Below are 21,785 nucleotides of genomic sequence, written 5' to 3' on the forward strand. Positions count from 1 at the left end.
TTCAAGAAGTGGCAGAGAGATATCTCTAGATTTGTCTGGCAGGGCAAGAAGCCTCGAATAAAATTTAAGATATTAATGGATGCTAAAGAAAGAGGTGGATTTGCCCTGCCAGACCTTAAACTTTATTATGAATCAGCCGCTTTTTGTTGGCTGAGAGAATGGATGCTTCTTGAAAACACTGATGTGCTGGATTTGGAAGGTTTCAACAATGTATTTGGTTGGCATGCATATCTGTGGTACGATAAGGTTAAAGCACACAAAGCGTTTAAAAACCATATTGTCAGAAAAGCACTGTTTAATGTCTGGATAAGGACTTGTTAGAAAATAAAACCCCAAGATGGCTGTCACCAATGGAAGCAAAGGCTCAGAAAAAACTCAATATGGAGGCCAAATGGCCAAAGTATTGGGGAATTCTGGAACAAGAGGGAGAAAGATTAAAACTGCAGAGTTTTGAAAAACTAAAAAACAGAGTGCGAGACTGGCTCCATTATTATCAAATAATGGAGGCATATAATTTGGACAAAAAATTAGGTTTCCAGGTGGAAAAATCAAAATTGGAAACAGAATTGTTAGACCCCAAAGTTAAGAATTTGTCAAGAATGTATAACTTGCTGTTGAAATGGAATACTCAGGATGAAACGGTGAAATCTGCTATGATTAAATAGGCACAAGATGTTGGACATAACATTATGATGGCTGACTGGGAACAGTTATGGACCACAGGTATGAGGTTTACGGCATGTAATGCCTTAAAAGAGAATTTAATGAAAATGATTTACAGGTGGTACATAACACCAGTCAAGCTTGCAAAAATCTATCATTTGCCCGACAATAAATGCTGGAAATGTAATGAGACTGAAGGTACATTCTTCCACCTTTGGTGGACATGCCCAAGGATTAAGAACTTCTGGGAGATGATTTATAATGAAATGAAAAAGGTATTTAAATATACCTTCCTGAAGAAACCAGAGGCCTTTCTCCTGGGTATGGTCGGCCAATTGGTGCCAAAGAAGGATAGAACCTTTTTTATGTATGCTACAACAGCAGCAAGAATACTTATCGCAAAGCATTGGAAGACACAAGATCTACCCACCCAGGAAGAATGGCAGATGAAGCTGATGGACTACATGGAATTGGCGGAAATGACTGGCAGATTCCGAGACCAGGGAGAAGAGTTGGTGGAAGAAGATTGGAAAAAAATTTAAAGTATATTTACAGAAATATTGCAAAATTAATGAATGTTCTTCTATGCTGGAATGAAGTTATATGGCTTTAGCACACGGGTGTCAAACACAAGGCCCGCGGGCCAAATCCGGCCCGCCAGACCTTGTCATGTGGCCCGTGTAGCCGCCGTTCTCGCTGCTGTTCTCGCCCGTCCAGTGCACCATCGCCTGGTTGTGCGCCGCGTCGCCTTTCAGCACGAAGGAGGTGGTGAGCAGAGAGGCCGCCTCCGGAGGTCCCCCGCCGGCGCGACCCCGCAGGCCGCCCGGCTCATCCCATGGGCTGCCGCGTCTCTGGCGGCGGCTCTGGTCCGGCGGGCGCACCGCCCAGGAAGCGCCCAGCGCGAGCAGCAGCAGCAAGCGGAGCGGAGCTGCCCGGCCGGACGCTCCTCCGCGCGCCCCAGCAGCTGCTGCTGGCACCATGCTCGGCCTCCGCTGCGCCGCCGCCGCCGGGCAGGGATGTGAGTCTGGCAGGCGAGGCGCGGAGGACGGGAGGGAGCGAGCCGAGATGGAGGCGGGAGCACGGTGCAGACGCGCGGCGTGGGAAACAACGTCCCAAGCAGGGCTTCCACGCCCAGGCGAGGCGCAGCGCCGCCCTCTGCCGGCGGGCCCCACCGAGCCCCAGAGCCCGGCCGGCCGCCTTCCCCGACAGCTGCTGGCAGCAGGGCTGCAGCGGGCATGCCGGAGCAAGTGGACGTCCCCCTCAGCCTTGGCTTACCTCGGCCCGTCGTGGAAATGTGCTTCCTCCACCAGCGCCAGATTTGGGGCCGTGCGGGCGCCTCACCCGCCCTGAGCCAAGGGAGCACAAAATAATGATAACAATGCCTATTTATTCTATGGGGGGGCACCAAATTTTGTCCTCACTCAGGGTGGGTGCCATATTACCAAAGTCGGCCCCTGCCCCCCCTCAATGGGATTTGAAATCCAGGGATTTGAAATCCAATAAATTCCTAGGAGTGCCCGTGTCCGTACTGAGTAAGCCCCTCAGCCCCTAAAAGTGGACGATACCAACTTTTCAACATTGTGATAGTGATGTTGTGATACGGTAGCGATATATTGCAGTGTTGAAAAGCAGAGGGAGGAACAAGCAGCATTGGCCCCCGTCAGAAACTGAGGTGCAACTGGCACATCTCTCCCCCCCCCCTCACCAGCGCCTGGCACAGGGAGGAGGCAGCAACAGGCGGAGAAGGAAGAGAAGGCACAGACAAGCCCCAGCCACAAGACGCAGTCCGGTAAAGGTGCCCTCAGACTGGGCCTGCACAATGTTATGATACATCACCACAGGGGCAGACTTTAGTAATCTTTCATAACAGGGGTGTCAGCCTGAATAAAATATTGAGGGGGGACAGGTAGGCCCCACCTCACATCATCATCATCATCATCATCAACAACAACATCATCATAATTTATTACTGGTCAAAGACCAGCTCGAACCTCACATAATTTATCACATGCCACACACACCCCATTTAAATGTAAAAGCCCATCAACTTCGGGGGTCTCAGCCTGCTCAAATATTTTAGGCTGATACAACCGGCCCTTTGAGGGTGACCAAACTGCTGATGCGGCCCCCGATGAATTTGAGTTTGACACCCCTGCTTTAGCAGAATGTTATAAAGAATTAAGTAAAAATAGATTGTTAATGGACCAAAGTGGAAAATTTAAGGTTAGACTGTCTTAAGTTAAATTTTAGAACGAAAATGGAGAAAGATGGAAAGGACTTGCTGAAATAGCTAATTGAACTAGAATACAAAAAAGGGAGGTGTGAGGAGGTCGAAAAGGTTGGATGTATTTTTAAATGTTTTTGTTATTTTTTCTTCGTTGTTTTACTGTATTGTTTTTTTTCTTTTTTCTTTTTCTTTTTGATATATTTTAAGGTATTGTTTTGTTTTGTTTAATTTTCTATTGTTCTTTTTCCTTTCTGTAACCTTCAAACCCTTAATAAATATCATTTTAAAAAATAAAAAAATAAAAATAAAGTGGTGCTTCAGGTTAAGAACAGTTTCAGATTCAGAACGGACCTCTGGAACGAATTAGGTAAATACTTAATCAGAGGTTAGAGAGCCGCAACAGAGTTTGACCTATAGCAGTTTGGCAGCCAGTGTACAATTTTCAGGTCTGGTGTTACATGTTCCCACTAGGCCAGGCACCCCCAAACTCGGCCCTCCAGATGTTTTGGGACTACAACTCCCATGATCCCTAGCTAACAGGACCAGTGGTCAGGGATGATGGGAATGGTAGTCCCAAAACATCTGGAGGGCCGAGGTTGCCTATGCCCCCACTAGGCCCTTAAGACTGATTTGGAAGCTGCATAACAGTCCACCTGCCACAACTGCAGCTTCCAAATCAGTCTTAAGGGCAGTCTCACCTAGAGTGCACTGCGGTATCTCTGGGGCCAAGTTGTATCCAAGGCACATGCTCCAGTTGCCCCACCCTAGTGACAAGTACATATGGGTGCCAGTTCTGTGTATTTCTCTGGATGCAAAAATGAAATATGCTTCTGTTTATTTTATCTTATCACATTAGCTTAGTATTACTTCTTGCTCATAACAGCCATTCAACCATGCTTGGCATTTAACATACACTACAGCAGTAAAGATGGTAATCTTTTAAATAAGTTTTAGGCTTATCTGACACGACATTTTTCTTACATATGGCTATCTGCAAGTAGTGTGATTAAGGATAAAAAAAATGCCGTTATTTTCTTTCCTCTCTCTCTAGTAAAGCTCTGCTTTAAGAACATCAGGTGTAGCATAAAATATAAAGGATTATATACAAGAGACTCCCCTCACCCTCTTCTTATAAACCCCCTCTGTGCTCCCCGCTATTTCCTTTTTGCAGCAACAACATTGCAGCTTCATTGGCATGACTAGCACTGAGCTGCAAATCAGGATTTAAAGGAGAAGTTTAAGAAGAAGGGCTGCCTTTAAATTTGATTTTGAAAAGAAACATGATGAAAAGCTTAACCATTCCATTTGAGAACATCACACACAGCAGGAGTCTGTAGCGTCTCTGACCATTAACTGCATCACAAAAGGGATCCCTCTGTACAGCAGCAAATTCTGTCGCCAGCAGGGGAGGTGGAATCCCAGGAGCTGGGGACACAAAACCAACAGGAGGAGATCTGGGGATTCTTAGCAGCAGGCTTTGAAAGCCAAGGTGCTATGATGCTCACTTAACAAACTCCCTAAAAGGACTGGAAGCAGCTGTTAGCTTTCCTCCAGACGAAAGCCTTTTGCCCTGCTCTGTTACTTTATTACCCCTCTTCTCTTCTCTGCCTGAAAGGCCAGCTCTTCCATTAGGGAGAGTGAGGCTGCCACCTGTTTAGCATCATGGAAGGACGGACAAATTGGTAGTCATTTAAGTAAAATGTATTCTACACGCACTCCCACTTGTGACATTTTTTGCCTCAGGTATCAAAATAAATTGACTGACCTGGAATACCTTGACTGTGGTGTGTGAGTGGGTGGGAGGTACTATTTACCTTTTCACGTTAGATAGCAAAATATCTTGAGCTGGCATTACTGTCCTTCATTGCACTCCAGAATTTGAGATTGGGATATTTTTTAGAATTATTTCCAGAAGTGGAGCATAAGCAGGTTAAGACAGTTTGCAGTCCATTATGTCTTACAACCAGGCAACCATTGGGAACATATTTGTTAGTATGTTATGCATTTTTGTGTTTTTATATTGTGAACTGCCCCGTGATCCTCAGATGAGGGGCAGCATAGAAACTTCCAGTTATGAAGACCAGGACAGGCCAAGATGGAATGTTAACCAAGCACAAAATTTGTGGTAGCCCTATACCTGTGGGGTTTTAAACCCAAAGATTTTCACTGGAGCACAATAACTATTTTTATCCTGATCAAACTATCATATCTGATATTTGCATCCAATCTTAGACAATGACAATGGACATAGTTCATTAAAATAAAAATGTTTAAATATGTACCCAGGACACATTATTTCATGTTTCCTTCTCCCTTTCTTTTAAGATGTGCTCATAATTATTATTTATTGCATTTGTGTTCTGTTTTTTCTCAATAGAACCCACATAATAGTGCACATAACAACAAACAACAACTGCAACGATAAATGAATCTGACTCTTCTGTGAGAAGAACCCCAGAGAGGCATACAGAATAACCATAAAATGATACAATATAATCATAAACATACACCTAACAATTTCTAAAAGCAATAACAAAGAACATATAAAACCATCAGCCTAACACCAGCAAGGCTAAAAGATATTGCACATTAAAACTGACAGTAGTAAAACTAGATGCTACATATTAAAAGGCTGTTGAATTCTTATCTATCCTGTGAGATGGGCTAAGCTTCCCTGAGGTTACATCAGGAGCTTCATGATCAAGTAGACATTTAAGTCCAGGTCCTTCAGCTCTTTCAGCTGGAGGAGAAAGCAAGGGAATGGACTCAAGGAAGTGACCCAAGAGTTTGGGAAAGTGATGCAACAGCTGAAAGAGATCAAAGGGGTGTAGAAACTTTTTCAACCAGGAGGCCTGGGCAAGCAAATGTAAATTTTACTTTTGCAGAGAAGGGTATGTTCTACACACATTCTACATATGCCAGAGAAGCAAGCGGTATTACCAGGTCTCAATGACTCATTGCAGCCAGGCAAAAACATTTTAGATATTAAGATCAGCAAGTGAGGCATGTGGCCTGGAGAACTTCTGAAGATCCAGTTAAAGCAGGCTTCCTCAACCTCAGCCCTCCAGATGTTTTGAGACTACAGTTCCCATCATCCCTGACCACTTGTCCTGCTAGCTAGGGGTCATGGGAGTTGTAGGCCAAAAACACCTGGAGGCCGAGGTTGAGGAAGCCTGAGTTAAAGAGACTTGGAGGGCCACGTTGAAATTTACCCCACAAGTTCCTCAATCCTGGATAAATTTGGGACATAAATAGAAAGCTGTCTTTGGCCATATTTGTCTGTGGACAATGTTTGACTTTGCTTTAGGCCTTGGAATCTCTAAGGTGAAAGCTCTGTATATCCTGCATCATAAAGCAGAATTGGAAACCAGTTCAGTTTGATATCAGAAGTGTCAATAAAGACTGCGTTTGGAAAGGATGTCCTTCAGGAATTCAAGCATTTTGCAGGTGGCAAAGTCAAGATTGGATGAAGGAGCTGAAGTGACATCTCTTGAAGGATATGAAGATTTAGAAATAAATTATCTGCAAGCAGGGCTGTGGGGAGAAATTTGATTCAGGTCTCCTATGAAGCCTATTCAAATTTACACTTTCTAAATCAAATCAAAATGCAGCTATCTTTTGAAATCCACACATATCGGAATTTTGCTATGTAGTTTAACCAATGTTTACAAAAATAGACATATCACAGGAAAGTGTGCATAAGAATGAATATTGCTGAAAACAACGTATATATTTGAGGAAATTGCTTGCCAAAATGTGCATTAGTTAGAACTGCATATAAAATGTATTTAATTAGAATGAATTTGCCCTTAAATGCTGATGAATTTGTATGGTTGCTGTTTTTTAATGCAAATTTATGGGGGGGAGGAATGCGCAGGACTGAATTTCAACTTGGAGAAGAGAGAAACTGGGAGGACCAATATCGACAGATCTTTCCCTACCTGAAAGTTATGTAATGCATACAACAACCATATGTACCCACCATACTTACCTGTATGTTGCCCAAAGTGTAAATATTATCAAATAATATTGTATTAAGAACAGATGCTTTCCTATTAAACTGCTGAGAAGGAACAGAATAACTGCATCATTATCCTTCTACTGGTGTGTAACAGATGCAATAAATTTTGCCAGGATTCCCGAGTTGCAAAACAGCACACTTTTATGGAAAGATGGCCCTTTCCTCAACATATATATACTAACCAGCTGTGGATTCAGTTGAGTTTTAATATGTTTGCTTTATTGCTAAACTTTCTGAGCAGACAAATAGGAAGCAAAACTAACAGGCTTTTTGTCAAGTGCCACGCAGCACAGCCTTGATGGAAGAGAATCCTTTTTATTATTATTATTCTCCAGTTGTTCTATGACATTCCCCACAGGTTTCTAAAGGCCATCCTTGGAAAGGAAAAACAAAAGAAATGAACAAATAAACAACATAATAAATCATCAAGCTGTAGCAGAAAAGAAAAGAAAAACTTTTAAGGTCTTGCAGAACATCTATTTGATGTGGCACGAGGGATGAGCTACAGAATGACGGTTTGCTGCCCCCAAATTGCAAATAAGTTTTCTTGCAACGATCACATATCTCTTGTTTTGCTTACCCCCCACTCGCCCTGCCTGCAGCCACTTCACTCCATAACCAAACCATGCTAATATTCTGTTCCCATTGACAGGACCAGGTTGGGGGAAAAGGCTGGGAGAGCCACAGGAAGGACAGTGTGATAATGTGGGGCTTAGTTCCACATGTTAATAGTCTTGCAAAAGAAATAATGGTGTATTTCACACTGATATTCCCATCCTAAACATTTCCTCTGAAATATATTGTAACACACACACACACACACACACACACACACACACATTTGTTTGCTTCTATGGAGTAAACATTCAAGCAAACATATTTTGGGTTCCAGCTAGGGATGGGCAAGACTTTTGATTCAGTTTTCATTTAAACCCAAACCCGCATGAGAGAATACATTAACTGAAACACAGCTGTCCTTCAAAATCCACACTTCTCTGAATTTTTAATGCAGTTCTCCAGCCACGCAGTGTGTACAAAAACGCAAATACTAAGGTAAGTTTCCATAGCAATGTATATATTAGTGAAAATAATGTACACAATGCATTATATTACAAAAAGAACCAGAACATTGGAGAAAATGTGAGTTATAAAAATGTGTGTGTTAGGCAAAATTGCATAAAAGTGTGAATATTGGGATTAATTTGCACTAAAATGCTGGTGAATTTTCATGAGGACCTCTTCTGCAAACTGATGGAAAAATGTAGGTTTGAAAAATGAGAAACCAAAACCAACTGATTAACCCATCCCTATGTCATCCTTGTTTTAATTTCCAGGTTATAGTTTGGTTATAAATTGTATGTGAAAGTATATTTCTTTCAAATGACCGGGGGGGGGGGGTCACCATTTGTCAGGAACGGCAGAAGACAATGTTGCTGAGATGAGGTGCTTCTCCCTCAGATATGTGCTGTGGCAGCCTGATCCCCTACCCTATGTTAGTTTCCACTATGCTGGCTGGAGCTATTGAGATGTTTTGTCCCAAAAGTTGGAAGGCACCAAGTCCTAGCACCTGCTTTAGCAACCTGCTCTGTATTCTGCAGTGATCCTTCCCACTTTCTGCACTGGGAATGCCAGGGCAGCAGCAGAGTTTGTAGTGAGCTGTTCTGGCTTTCAGAGGCAATCTCAACTGACTCTATATTTTCATGCTAAGCCAAGAAGGTCTGGCATCTGCACATCTCCTAGCTTTAATATGACAGCATGAGAGCCAGGTCAGGCTGCTGCAAAGGACATGATGGCACTACTCTATTGTCACGGACCAGGTTACAGACAGTCAGAGTCCCGGCTTGGTACGTCGGGACCAGGGTAGAGGTCGGGAAACAGGAATCAGCAGTCTAGGGTCAGCAGTCCAGGGTTCAAGAAGCCAAGAGTCCACGAACCAGGAAACCAGGAGTCAGGAAGCCAAGAGTCCGAGGGTCAGGAAACCAGGAGTCAGGAAGCCAAGAGTCCGAGGGTCAGGAAACCAGGAGTCAGGAAGCCAAGAGTCCGAGGGTCAGGAAACCAGGATTCAGGAAGCTGAAGCACAGCTAGGTGGGTAGCGTGTTGCTGTGGCAAAGAACCAGAGGGAACTGCTGGTCTTATATACCCCTCCTGGCCCTTGCCACCAGGAGCTACGAGTCTTCTGTCAAGCCTCATCTGTGCGGCTTCCAGGTCAAACACAGGAAGGCCCCAGTCCTGTGAGGCCCTACCAGTCACAGGGCCTGGCTCCTGCACACACTCCTGACGTCTATTCCACAACTGGCTTGGCAATTGAATCTTACTTCACTGCTGGTGATGGGATAACACTCCCATCATCCCTGAATCTCAGCCATACTGGTCAGGTGTGATGGGAATTGTCTTCTAGATGCTTTGGACTACATCACATGGGCCACCACTGCCTTATGGTGTGTTTTTTCCCCCCTAGTGCATGGGCAGTTGAGAAGCCATAAATCATGGAAGAAATGATTTGTAGAATGGATGAAAGGATAAACAGCCCTCATCCACCTTAAAGGCAAGGTAAGTACAATAAAAATTATGCATCCCACCCATGAGAATTTGACTTAACTTTCCTCCTACCTTTGATAAATGCAATTCATTTCCTTCTTAACTGATGGAGAATGGTTAAGAAAGAAAGAAAACATGTAGGAGGAATTTTCAGCACACACCACAAATGAACTCCTCATGAAGCACAGCTTACATAAGTGCAATTCAAAGCTTTTGTGGATGCTGCTTGACAGTAGAGTCCAATTCATTTATAATCTTTCAAAACAAATTTAAACCAAAGGATTTCTCTCAACAAATACAATGTTGTAGGAATTAATAGAGACATGGAGTGTTTTCAGAGTCCAAAAATCCTTACTGAGCCTTATTCTAGTATTTATATTCTATTGTCAGATGACAATAGAAGAACACTGGATGATACGGGAAAAACAGCTTGTTCTAGAAACACACAGAGACAGAGACAGACTCGAACCGAAGTGCATAGCCAGCAAGGTAGGGATGATATAAACTAGATTCACCCTGGTGTATTATCTTTAAAAACTTCTTACAGTGTAAGGCTGCCTGCCTCAGGCTTGAATTCTCCATATGTTTTGGACTATCATTCCCATTAGCCACAGCCAGCCTGGTCAATGGCAGGCATTATGAGAGCTGTTGTGGAACAACTTCAACACAGAAGTTTGGGGGAGACTGAGCATGATTCAAACAAGACTAAATACCATACTTTCCCGTGTATAAGACTAGTGTTTTTGTTTTTGTTTTACTTTAAAATAAGGTTAAAAATTTGGGGGCATCTTATAATTGGATAGTGCATGTGCCCATTTTCAAAATTTGGGATCTCCAAAAGTACGGGGTGTCTTATACGGGGGGGGGGGGGCGTTTTATACACGGAAAAATACTGTATATTTATGAATCAAACCAGTTAATGTGAAAGGGAGATATATCTAACTTTGATCTCTGCAGGCTGGTTTTTTTTGAGCAAGTATACAAATGCCCCGAAGAAGGCATTTAAACAATCATTGTATATCTTGGACTGTTTTGACAACAAAATCCTATTTTTTCCAGCATTTTGAGATACAATCCCATTTGGGAGCTCGATATCACAAGGTTGGGGAAGAATGGATATGGGTAAACATTATCAGGTTTCGAACAAGACTAAATCTATTTATAAATCAAAGCTACACTTTTACTTAGGAGGAAAAGCATTACTTTGTTTGGGGAGCATAGGTAGTGAGCAATTTTCATGAAATTTTGGTATTCCTCTTGAAAGAATTGCACTTCTTTTCCATTTCACCACTGCTGCTCTGATAAAAGTCCAAGACCTGAATTCTGCCTTCACTACATTGCTGCTCCTCCATGTGGAAGGTCACACTTCCCTCCAACATAGCAGATTACTTGCCATCTGCCTCAGCTTTCTTATGGCGCTTTTGACTGCACTGGTGAAGCAGTTCTGGGGGAGAAGGATGGGCAGACAGGTTCACCAATGAAATGAACACAGAGACATTGTTCCTGATACAGAATGATAAAATAATCTTCTATAAAAAGTAAGAGCTATACGTTCAGTTAACTTTGATCAGTTACTGTATTTCTTCCGCAAACACAGATAGACTTAATGCACATTTGCTTTCCCGTTCCTGAGTGATATCAGTCGGTGGCCTGTACTTTGTAGGGCTATTTGTATGAGTAATGGTTTGGAAGATGGAGCCTCCATGCCTCATGAAGACCACTTTGAACTAGAAGGAAACCACAGTGCACATATTTGAAAAGATCCTACAAGGAAGATCTCTTCTGTAAACAGTAATAAAAGAAAGCAAATAATCCCCCAAGAATGGAAGAACATTCCTTTAACAAAGAGAAGAAAAGCCAGTAAAATAAATCAATCAACCCTATGGGAACACAAGGGCAACAAGACCAAGATACCAGAATCCAATGTGAAAGGAGGAGGAAGTAGTTTGGTTTAAACATTTCAGGAACTTGTAGTACCCATCAATGGTAGCACTAAGATTCTTAGTATGCATTGGTCCCAGCAAGTGTGGCTAAGCGCCAGAGATGGTGGGATTTGTTCTTGTTGGCATCTGTCTGTCTTAAGAGACAATGGAGTGCACCTCCAGGGGTAATGTCAAACTGCAGGAGAATCACAGTGCCTGCTGTGGCTGTAGAGACCAGTAACTCATAACTGTTCCTTCTGCATTGTTGTTTTTTTTCTGTATTAGCAGCATCAAAGTGATCTCCTTGGGGTGCAAGCCAGAACAGTGTGTATGGAGGTCCTGGGCTTTCCAGATGACAAGACTGTCCTCCCAGCCTAACTGATATTGTTCAAAGGAAAGCAAAATAATATGTTTGGCACCAGCTTGGGTGCAGGAGTTGCTGGAAGGAGGCGTACAAGGCACAATCCAACTGTCTTAGGGACTCCACTCTGGATTTGGATAGGATTTGCTCCTTAGTCTTTTCTCCTCCCAAAGAGGAGAATATATTTTTTTTGTCTAATAATATCTATAGGGCCATGGATTCCAAACCCCCATCTTAATGTATAAGTATACCCGACACTGGTTAATGTCGTAGGATGCTGGGTAAGGTTACAAGAATTCTACTGCAAATAGTTATGCAATAACCTACCCCCCAGAGAAACCTTCTGAATAATGCTAATTCCTGCTTAGATCTGCATGTCCTCTCTATTGTGGATGTTTCATATCCTTTTCAATACCCTCAGTTTTATTTAATCCATTCTATTATCACAGTGGATAGCCTTGCTATTCCTATAAATGACTTTCTAATGAATACAGCCCTATTTCAATTCTTGATTATTAAGCAGTCACAAGCTAACTTCTGATTACAAAGTTGAACATTTCCAAGCTTAAATGTAATAGTCTATAAGGAACAAAGCAATATCTGCAGAAAAGATTGTTTTGTCCACAAATTGTGACAGCCTCACCAAACCAAGCCGATTTGCGCTGCGCTACTAATAGAGAACTGAAGATCTGCAATATGTATATATATTAAAACCAACCATGCTTTTAATTGCACTTTGGAATTACACTTAATTCCAGGCTTACTGGAAACAACAGGAGATTTCTGACAGTCTTTTAATTAGCTGTGAAAGAGGAAAGTTAGGAGTTTCTGAAACAAAGTAAGGAGCCAGAAATGAACTCTGCAACTTTAACATGATCTTAGAACAAAGTTTCTAATAATCCTTTTTGCTGCTGTTAGATATATATGTCAAATGGTGAAGTTCTTAAAACATTATATCACCATGCATGTCTGAATTCTACCAAGTTGGTAAGTGCTGTGAGGCAGCCTACATACTATGGGAGGGATATGGGTCCTCAAAGGCAGTATGAAGAAAAAGCACCTGAATATGCCATAGACTGGGACACGGGTGGCACTGTGGTGTAAACCACTGAGCCTAGGGCTTGCCGATCAGAAGGTCAGCGGTTCAAATCCCCATGACGGGGTGAGCTCCCTTTGCTCGGTCCCTGCTCCTGCCAACCTAGCAGTTCGAAAGCACGTCAAAGTGCAAGTAGATAAATAGGTACTGCTCCAGTGGGAAGGTAAACAGCATTTCCGTACGCTGCTCTGGTTTGCCAGAAGCAGCTTAGTCATGCTGGCCACATGACCCGGAAGCTCCCTTGGCCAGTAAAGCGAGATGAGCGCCGCAACCCCAGAGTCGTCTGTGACTGGACCTAATGGTCAGGGGTCCCTTTACCTTTATACCTTTATACCACAGACCAACATCAGAGCAAAGTCACAGTTTTAAAGCCACAACCATGGTGTGACTATGGGATATTTACTTCTGTATGATCCAAGCTGTTCAAACACAAATATTCAGTTGTGTTCTACATAACAGTACTTACATCGTGGTTATAAGAATGAGCTAGAAAGTAACAATGCTTGAGAAATTTGATCTTAGCAGATTCTGATATGAACTAAACTGATCTTCAGTTGGCTATTTAGTTCCCATAGGCTAACTATTTAATTCTACATATCACCTGTAGTTTGCATAATAAAAGGATGTTCCAGACCAGACTAGTCCAGCAGGTTTTCAGTCATAAAACATGTAATTAAACAATATTTAAGTTCAATGCTTTGCACAGGTTTTCCCAAAAAGGCATTTAATGTAAAACAGGACAGTATGGACTTATGGGTAAACACATGTGAAAGTCATACAGACCAAAACCAGACTGATTTGTCAACAAGTTCGAATCTCATCTAAGCCCTGGATCCACTATTTTATTTACTTATTTGGAAAATGTATATCCTGCAGGGCTACTGCAAGTATAAAATAAATGGTGGGGGGCAGGTAAATTGAATAAAACATTAGGGGGCAGGTAAGCCCCACCCAGCATAATCCATCACAAGATGCGTTGCTCACACACCATTTGAATGACAATGCCCGTCAACTTGGGGGGCAGGCCCTACAAATACTTTATTGTGAGGGTAAAGGGACCTTGGCTCCTAGGAGTTGGCTTCTATGGGAGCATGTTCACCCATTGATTTTAAGGATTTCGGTATGAGCTTGGCAGTTTGTGTGATCTCGGTTTCCATGGATGAAGTAAAAGTATTCTTTTTGCTTTATGTAAGATTGTCAATTACTATTTCCACCTCCCAAAGACAGTATTGATGAACCCTCCCTTTCCTTGTTTGATTGTAGTTGTGTGGGAGGGTACTTGAAAGGATTCCAAATTAAAACTCGGCCGCTTTATTTTTCTGTTCTTTGGCTACATGATCCAGTTAAGTGATATGGCAGATGATGTTTCCTACTGAAGCCACTTCCACCACAGTGGGTTTTTACCTGCACAATAGTCCAAATTTTCCACGTTACAGATTTTCCAGAATGATACCATCAGTGAGATGAGCATATGATGAGGCTAGGGACCGGGGATGAAGATATCGGAAGAAAGAGCAGGGTACAACTTTATGCCACCATTACATTTTCAAGTTAGCATTTTGTACAGACTGTTCTGTACCATTTATTGGAAGAGCATTTGAATTTTCTGGAAGATAACTGTATCAGCAGAAATATATATGCACACACACACACACCCCACACTGTTCCCTGGTGTTCTCTGATTGCTAATAAAATGTAGCCTCTGTAAATCTATAGCTGGGGATTATATATCTTGCCTGAATGAGAACACTATAGAAACCTATTTATCGAGGCCTCTAGGGGAAAGTTGCTAGCCTCAAACATGATTTAAAGGATTATAAAAAGTGATGCCCGCAATGGGCTATTTAATAGACATAAGCCCCTTAAAGTAATGATCCTGTTGACTGACTGACTGGCTGGCTTTCTTCATTCAAAAACTGAACTTTTTTTCCAGTTCCTTTGTGGACACTGCATGTATTACTTAGCAATGCAACGCGTGCACACATTTGCTGGATACATTGATTCCACTGCTGGTGTAACATGCGGAAATGTTTGCAAAAGAACTGTGTTTGTGTGTGCACTTGTCTAACTGTTACAATGCAATGATAGAAATTTTATTTGGGCTGGTGTTAACAAAAACAAACACCAGCAGTCACTGGAGTGTATTTGCCTATTTGAGCCTGAAATTAAGTGCAAGAACTGCTCTGTATTTTCATAGGTAGAGAATTGTGTTTGCAGTTGATCCAATCAATGCTATCACCTAAAAATGAGAGAGCAAGCGGGAACAGCAGGCTGCAGATAGGCTTTTGCGGAATGGTGAATCACTGTCCCCGAGAACCTATTCTGGCAGTATCCCATGGGGTTACATCAAGTCCTTGGAGGCAGCAGGGGGGTGGGCCACACACAAACAGAAGCCAAACGAGAAAGAAACAAAAATGTATCTTTAATTCCGAAAGCATTTCAAATGCCAGTTGTTTTTTTCCTCAAGGGGGAAATATGGTCCCCAACTGAAAAAAGCAAAACCTTCTACTTTGCTTTTAGGTTTTGCAAAGCATTTTTCCCTTGAGAAAGGAATACCGACGTTCAAACATTTTGGGAATTAAAAATGCATTTATATCTACTCTGCTAAGACTGCTGCAGTGTTGCTTTTTTATCGTCTTTTTCATTATCATCACTGCATTTGCAATATTTCTGTTGTTGCTTTTTCATGCTTCTTCCTATTTAACATAAATGATTTCTAGGTGAAATATGATTAGTTTGGACCTGCATTTTACGTTTATATTCATTGAGAATGCTAATAAGCCCCAATCCTTACGAGGTATGAATCTATCCCTGTAAGCTCCTTGTCTGTTTACTTCTCCTCTGCTTGCTATGTCTATTCCAAGAAGACTAAACTTTAGCAGACACCGCTCCAAAGGTGGTGAGCCACAACACTTTAGTACCTTGTGTCACATGTCACTATATGTGTCAGTCTTGAAAGTGGTACAGGGCATTTTGCTGTCTTTGGTGCATAAAAAGGTAAATGTAAAGGACCCCTGGACATGGGTGGTGCTGTGGGTTAAACCACAGAGCCTGGGGCTTGCCGATCAGAAGGTCAGCGGTTTGAATCCCTGCGACGGGGTGAGCTCCCATTGTTCGGCCCTGCTCCTGCCAACCTAGCAGTTTGAAAGCACATCAAAGTGCAAGTAGATAAATAGGTACCGCTCCGGCGGGAAGGTAAATGGTGTTTCCGTGCGCTGCTCTGGTTTGCCAGAAGCGGCTTATTCATGCTGGCCACATGACCTGGAAGCTGTACGCTGGCTCCCTTGGCCAACAAAACAAGATGAGCGCCACAACCCCAGAGTCGTCCATGACTGGAACTAATGGTCAGGGGTCCCTTTACCTTTAAAGGACCCCCAACAGTTAAGTCCGGTTGTGAATGACTCTGGGGTTGTGGCGCTCATCTCGCTTTACTGGCCGAGGGAGCCGACGTCTGTCTACAGTTTTTCTGGGTCATGTGCTTCTGGCACAACGAAACAACAACACCAGAGCAGCGCATGGAAACACTGTTTACCTTCCTGCCGGAGTGGTACCTGTTTATCTACTTGCACTTTGATGTGCTTACAAATTGCTAGGTGGGTAAGAGCTGGGACCGAACAACGGGAGCTGACCCCGTTGTGGAGATTCAAACCGCCAACCTTCCGATTGGCAAGCTCAGTGGTTTAGACCACAGCACCACCTATATTACAAGTGTAAATGTTTTCCCATGTTCAGTTTGACAGACTACCTTTTAAAACTGCTGTTGAGGAGACCTGTTTATAGTATGGTTTATTTATATTCTGCTTTTTAGCCCAAAGACTCCTGAAGCAGTGAACAACATTAATATAGGTGGATACAAAAATGTACAATAAATGTACACTATACAGGAGCTCAAGTGAGCAACTGGCATTATTTAGCATTGTACCTTGAGTATTTTATGTTTTGCTCTACAGATTTGGGACCTGCCTTGAATGCTGTGGGGAGACAAGGTAGGGAAATCTATATTTTATATAAAAAATATTATATATAATACAAAGGGAAATAAACTAAAGCAGAGCAAAATGTTGTAACTCCTCCACTACAATCATGGGAGACCATCCTGTCAACCACAAGAGCTCATAATTTCATATCTGGGTTGCTGCAGTGGCTAAGAGAACATACACTAATAAAAGGGGAGGAGGAAGGGTGACGGAAATGATAGAGTTCTCTTTTGATTCACTGTGCACTCATAGCCTTTCATGCTCTGTTTGTAGCTCTTCTGATCCACACACACAAAGGGAAGCTCTTGACTCAACGGGTGGGTGATCATATATCAGCTGTTCCCAGTTGAGCAGCAAAGGGTTGCCCTCAAACAATTATTGACATAATGATAGCAATTAATTATATTGCAAACAATTAATGAAGCCAAAGGTTCCATTGACAAAAAAACCCCATGCTTTCTGCTGGCATGAGATTGTGTGATGGAAATTATTGTCCGGGAAGGTAGGGCTGGGAATGTCCTTCATCTGAAATCCTGGGAAGTCACTACCAACCGTTGCTGACAATACTGAACTAGATGAACTAATTGTCTAACTCACTATAAGGTAGCTTCCTATGTTCCTATGAATTAGGAACTTCTGCAGATGCCTGAAAAAATACTGCTAGGGTTAAAATGTAAAGGTAAAGGAACCCTGACAGTTAAGTCCAGTTGTAGATGACTCTGGGATTGTGGCGCTCATCTCGCTTTACAGACTGAGGGAGCTGACGTCTGTCCGCAGACAGTGTTTCTGGGTTATGTGGCCAGCATGACTAAGCCGCTTCTGGCAAAACCAGAGCAGCGCACAGAAACACTGTTTACCTTCCTGCCGGAATGGTACCTATTTATCTACTTGCACTTTTGGGCGTGGTTTCGAACTGCTAGGTTGGCAGGAGCTGGGACCAAGCAATAAGAGCTCACCCCGTCACAGGGATTCGAACCACCAACCTTTTGATCAGCAAGCCCAAGAGGCTCAGTGGTTTAGACCACAGCGCCACCCACATGGGTTACACAACCTCATTTTATCCCTCTGGTATTTGTCCTGAACAGAAATCTCTACATACTCATCCAATTTCTGTTTTCGGCTTAATTCCATGGCAACTTAAGCATTTCATAGAATCATTGAATTGCAGAGTTGGAAGGGACCCTGAGGGTCATCTCATCCAACTCTCTGTAATACAGGAATATCAACTAAAACATCTGTGGCAGACAGCCATCCAACCTCTATTTAAAACCCCCCAGTGAAGGAGAGGTTTGTTGTCTAGCAGAGACTAATAACCAAGAAATGGGTAGCAAGCAAAATGAGTAATTCTTGTACAAGAATGGTGTCTCATTCACCTCGTGGTGCAGAAAAGAGATCCCATCTACATATTACATTTAGACGTTTATCGTTTTACACAAACAGCTCAACACATACATTGAGAGGTTGCTTTGCCTCCCTGCCCAAAACCTCTGCGATTCAGAAATAGAAGACTAGAAAGATTGCATTACTATTGCTCAATCTAAGCTTCACTGAGGTTCAGGTGGGGTTTGCAGTGCAGTACAAAAGCTGCCCTCGATCCTCTTCACATCCTGAAGATGTCAGATACAGTGAAACATGTTCTCATTATTTTACTCTCACAGAATCAGAGTGATTTGTGGAAGCGATTCTGGTTTCCAAGGTCCACTGCTGAATTTAGGTGAGCTAAACTCATTAGGTAGAATAACATCATTCTGCTCCAACTCAAAGCAGGCACTTCCACAATGATCCTGTTCCATAGGTTCAATTTAAGCATGTATAGACTTCTCCTGGGAGATTTTGCCAGACTTATGAATCTCTTTGGGTGCCCTCTGATATTTCTCAGATGTTTTGCCTGAACAAAATCCCTAGATTCGCCTTGACATATCCTTTTAGGCAAATTCATTTGGTCAGCTACACATGTAGTTGTGTTTCAGTTTGAAGTACTTATGGGTTGAAATTAAAGGAACTCCACTCATGTGATGCTCCCATTGGAAGAAACGAAAGAGCAGAGATGATTTATGTCAACTGTTCCTTCCTCTTGTAGGCCCCTATGAAGATTATCTATGGGGTTTGAGGACACTCTGCAAAAGTTTTTGGGGTGTGTGGGACAGGTGATTTTCATCTCTTGGTCCTTCCACCTGTGGGACCCCCTGCATAAGGGACATTCTGGATCCAGCTCACTGAACTGCATTGTGGATCTAGCTTTATGCTGCCTTGATGTCTTCAAGAAGAAAAGCAACACATGAATGTAATCAATCAACCAAATAAGCCCTTGAATTTGCCTGGAATTGGATGATGGTTGAGCATTTCCCTGAGAGCCTGTTATAGGATAAGCATACAAAATGAGGAGCTTATGCTGGCAAGAGAACCTGAACTTCTCCATACCCAAAGAAAGCTAGTGTAGGGGGGACGAGGAGAAGGGCTGTCAAGGAGAGTAGGCAGGATCCATTTTAGAATATGCCAGACAAGCATATGCATAGTTTGCCCTGGGGTGTGGTCCAGAATAATGCTGAAGGCAAAGCTGTAGCTTATACATCTTTTATGATATCTTCGGGGAAAATGCACAATTTTTATAAGCTTTTCATCAAGAAAATGTACAGAGCTACAAAAGGGGCTTTCTCTGAGGTGTAGCATGATCATAAATGTTTGACCTGCCACTTGCTTGTTTATTTCTACAACTCAAAGGATATCTGAAAGGAAATCACATTATATTTGGCTAGATGTATGTTCCAAGTAAGAAGTCCTACAGAGGCCAAGATGAAGCAGGACATGAAAGATGGGGCTGCCATAAGTAACAGGAGGCCTGAGACAAGTGTTTCCTCAACTTGGATCTCCAGCTGTTTAGACTACATTTCCCATCATCCCTGACCACTGGTCCTGCTAGCTATATAATGAGAGTTGTAGTCCAAAAACAGCTGGAGACCCAAGTTGGAAAAACACTGCTCTGGGCATCCACAGGGTGCAAGAGGAGAGTTGACACACATCCCAGATGAACCATAATTATTAGATCCTGAGATACAAGGCAAAATGTATCACACCATTCTTCTCATTAAATAGTTAGAAACTAGTCTGCTTACCCACCCACCTCATAAAAAGTAAGTAGACGTATATGTCCTTCTGTAATTGCAACTTATTTAATCTGCTGGCATCATTAAATTGTCTATGTCCCCCACTCCACATCATAGGGATTCCATGAGCCGAAGACTTGGGCAAACTGTGGCCCTCCAGAAGTTGTTGGACTCTAATTCCCATCAGCCCTAGCCTGCATGGCCAATTGCCAGTGATAATGGAAGTTGTAGTCAAGCAACATGCGGAGGGCCAATGGTTCTGGAGCCTGGCACTAGCAGAATCAGGAAAACCCAGGACATCATGATATAATGATGCAGATATCACTAGGGGAGGGAAGAAATTCATATGGGAACTGCTGTTTTCTATGACAGTCAACTGTTTGGCAAATGTCACCTGAATAAGGCATTGGCTTAAAGGTCAAACATGTAATGTGTCTTTGTGAAAAGGAGAATGTGTCGTAGTCTTGTTGCTGAGCAACAATGTGCAGAGCTCAGTGGAGTGGAAGACCAGACTAGAAGAGTCTCCGGAGGTGTACTTGCCTAAAGACAGAGTCAGCATCCTATGTCAGGTCCATAGGGAGAATAGCAATCTTTGTTGTCAGGTGGTCCAGGAATTAGGGAATCTGATGATCATGGGGTCAAGACAAGCAGGAAGTGGCAAGGAACTGCAAGCATTGTTTCCAACATCTGACTGCTGCTGGAAGCTCTGCTTAAGAAGGCTGAAGCCAGCTGGTTCTCATCAGCGCCTTTTCCTTTGTCCTTGAAGACTAATCAGCTGCAGTTGGAGTCATTCCACCCTCTCTGCCTTCTCCCCTTCAGGCTGCTGCTCAGCAGGCGAAGCTGACTCCTGGCCCATGACATCAGTGGATCAGACTAAGGTCCAGGATTTTATCTCCCAACAGTAGCTAGTTAATCCCTCAGGGATGTCTGAACGGAAAATAACGGTGTGACAGTAATGCATCCATGTGCATTTTACAGAAAACACTCATGAGAAGAAAGCCTCTCCTCCTTCTGGAGGGGAGGGATTGTGAGTGGGAGCCGATTCCCGCATCACGCAAGGGGCGTTCTGCCCCCTGCCCTGACATCATCACTGGTGCGCCACGCCTCCCAGTTGGGCACCCAATCAGGTGACACCGCGGGGGCATGGTCTAGCCGCTCAAATGGGGCCGTGCCAGCTATCTCCGCCATTGTGCTGCTGATTTCCAATACCTTCTCACATGCTGTAATCAATAAACGTTGTGGCCTTTTCTAGCCCATTAACCTAATATACTGTGTCCACGTGTCTTTATTATTCCCAAGCGGGGGACGGGTCCTCAAATCACAAGCACTAGATTCCTGTCCACTCCTTCCAGCTTATCAAAGGAAATGTAAAGTAAGTTGCAATTTAATAAAAATGAAGTGCTGTTTTAGCAGTAAAATTACAGAAAGCCCTGTGATTTAAATGGTTTGTTATTAATTTCCTTTTTACAGTAGCACACAATAGCCAAAGTAACCTCTCACATGCTTAGGCTGGCTCCAGCAGCAGTAGTGCCACTCCCAAACAGAGTTTGGATCTGGAGTACTTACACTAGTGTAAATTATGCAAGCTTCCCATACTTAGCATCGCTCCCTACATTACTACTCTATTTTCTGTTGGTAGCATTGAAGTATTGTTCTTTTTCTTTCTTTCTTTGTGTTTGCTTTTGCCCTCAGAAAGGGACACACAAGGAATTTAAACAAGTACCTGGTGAATGGTTCAAACCATAAAACAATGCTTTTAATTTTAAGAACAGGAGTAAGAAGAAGAAGTGACAAATATGAACATGTTCCAGACTGCGATCTTTGCCCTGGGTTACTTGAAATGAAATTTTCTGCATTGTTTAAGCTGTAAACCCAA

General features: G+C 42.9%; 1 long non-coding RNA gene across 1 annotated transcript in view; it reads right to left on the bottom strand.

The window, feature by feature from the left end:
• Positions 1-7,245: 7,245 nt before the first annotated feature.
• The window catches only part of LOC310714531, a 37,975-nt gene continuing 23,435 nt past the window's right edge, over positions 7,246-21,785 (bottom strand). Inside the window, exon 3 of the long non-coding RNA XR_014529875.1 lies at positions 7,246-7,285. This is a non-coding gene — a long non-coding RNA (uncharacterized lncRNA). The remainder of the gene's footprint in view (positions 7,286-21,785) is intronic.

Source organism: Podarcis liolepis, assembly GCF_965112155.1.
Source record: "Podarcis liolepis genome assembly, chromosome: 8".
Taxonomy (NCBI): Eukaryota; Metazoa; Chordata; class Lepidosauria; order Squamata; family Lacertidae; genus Podarcis; species Podarcis liolepis.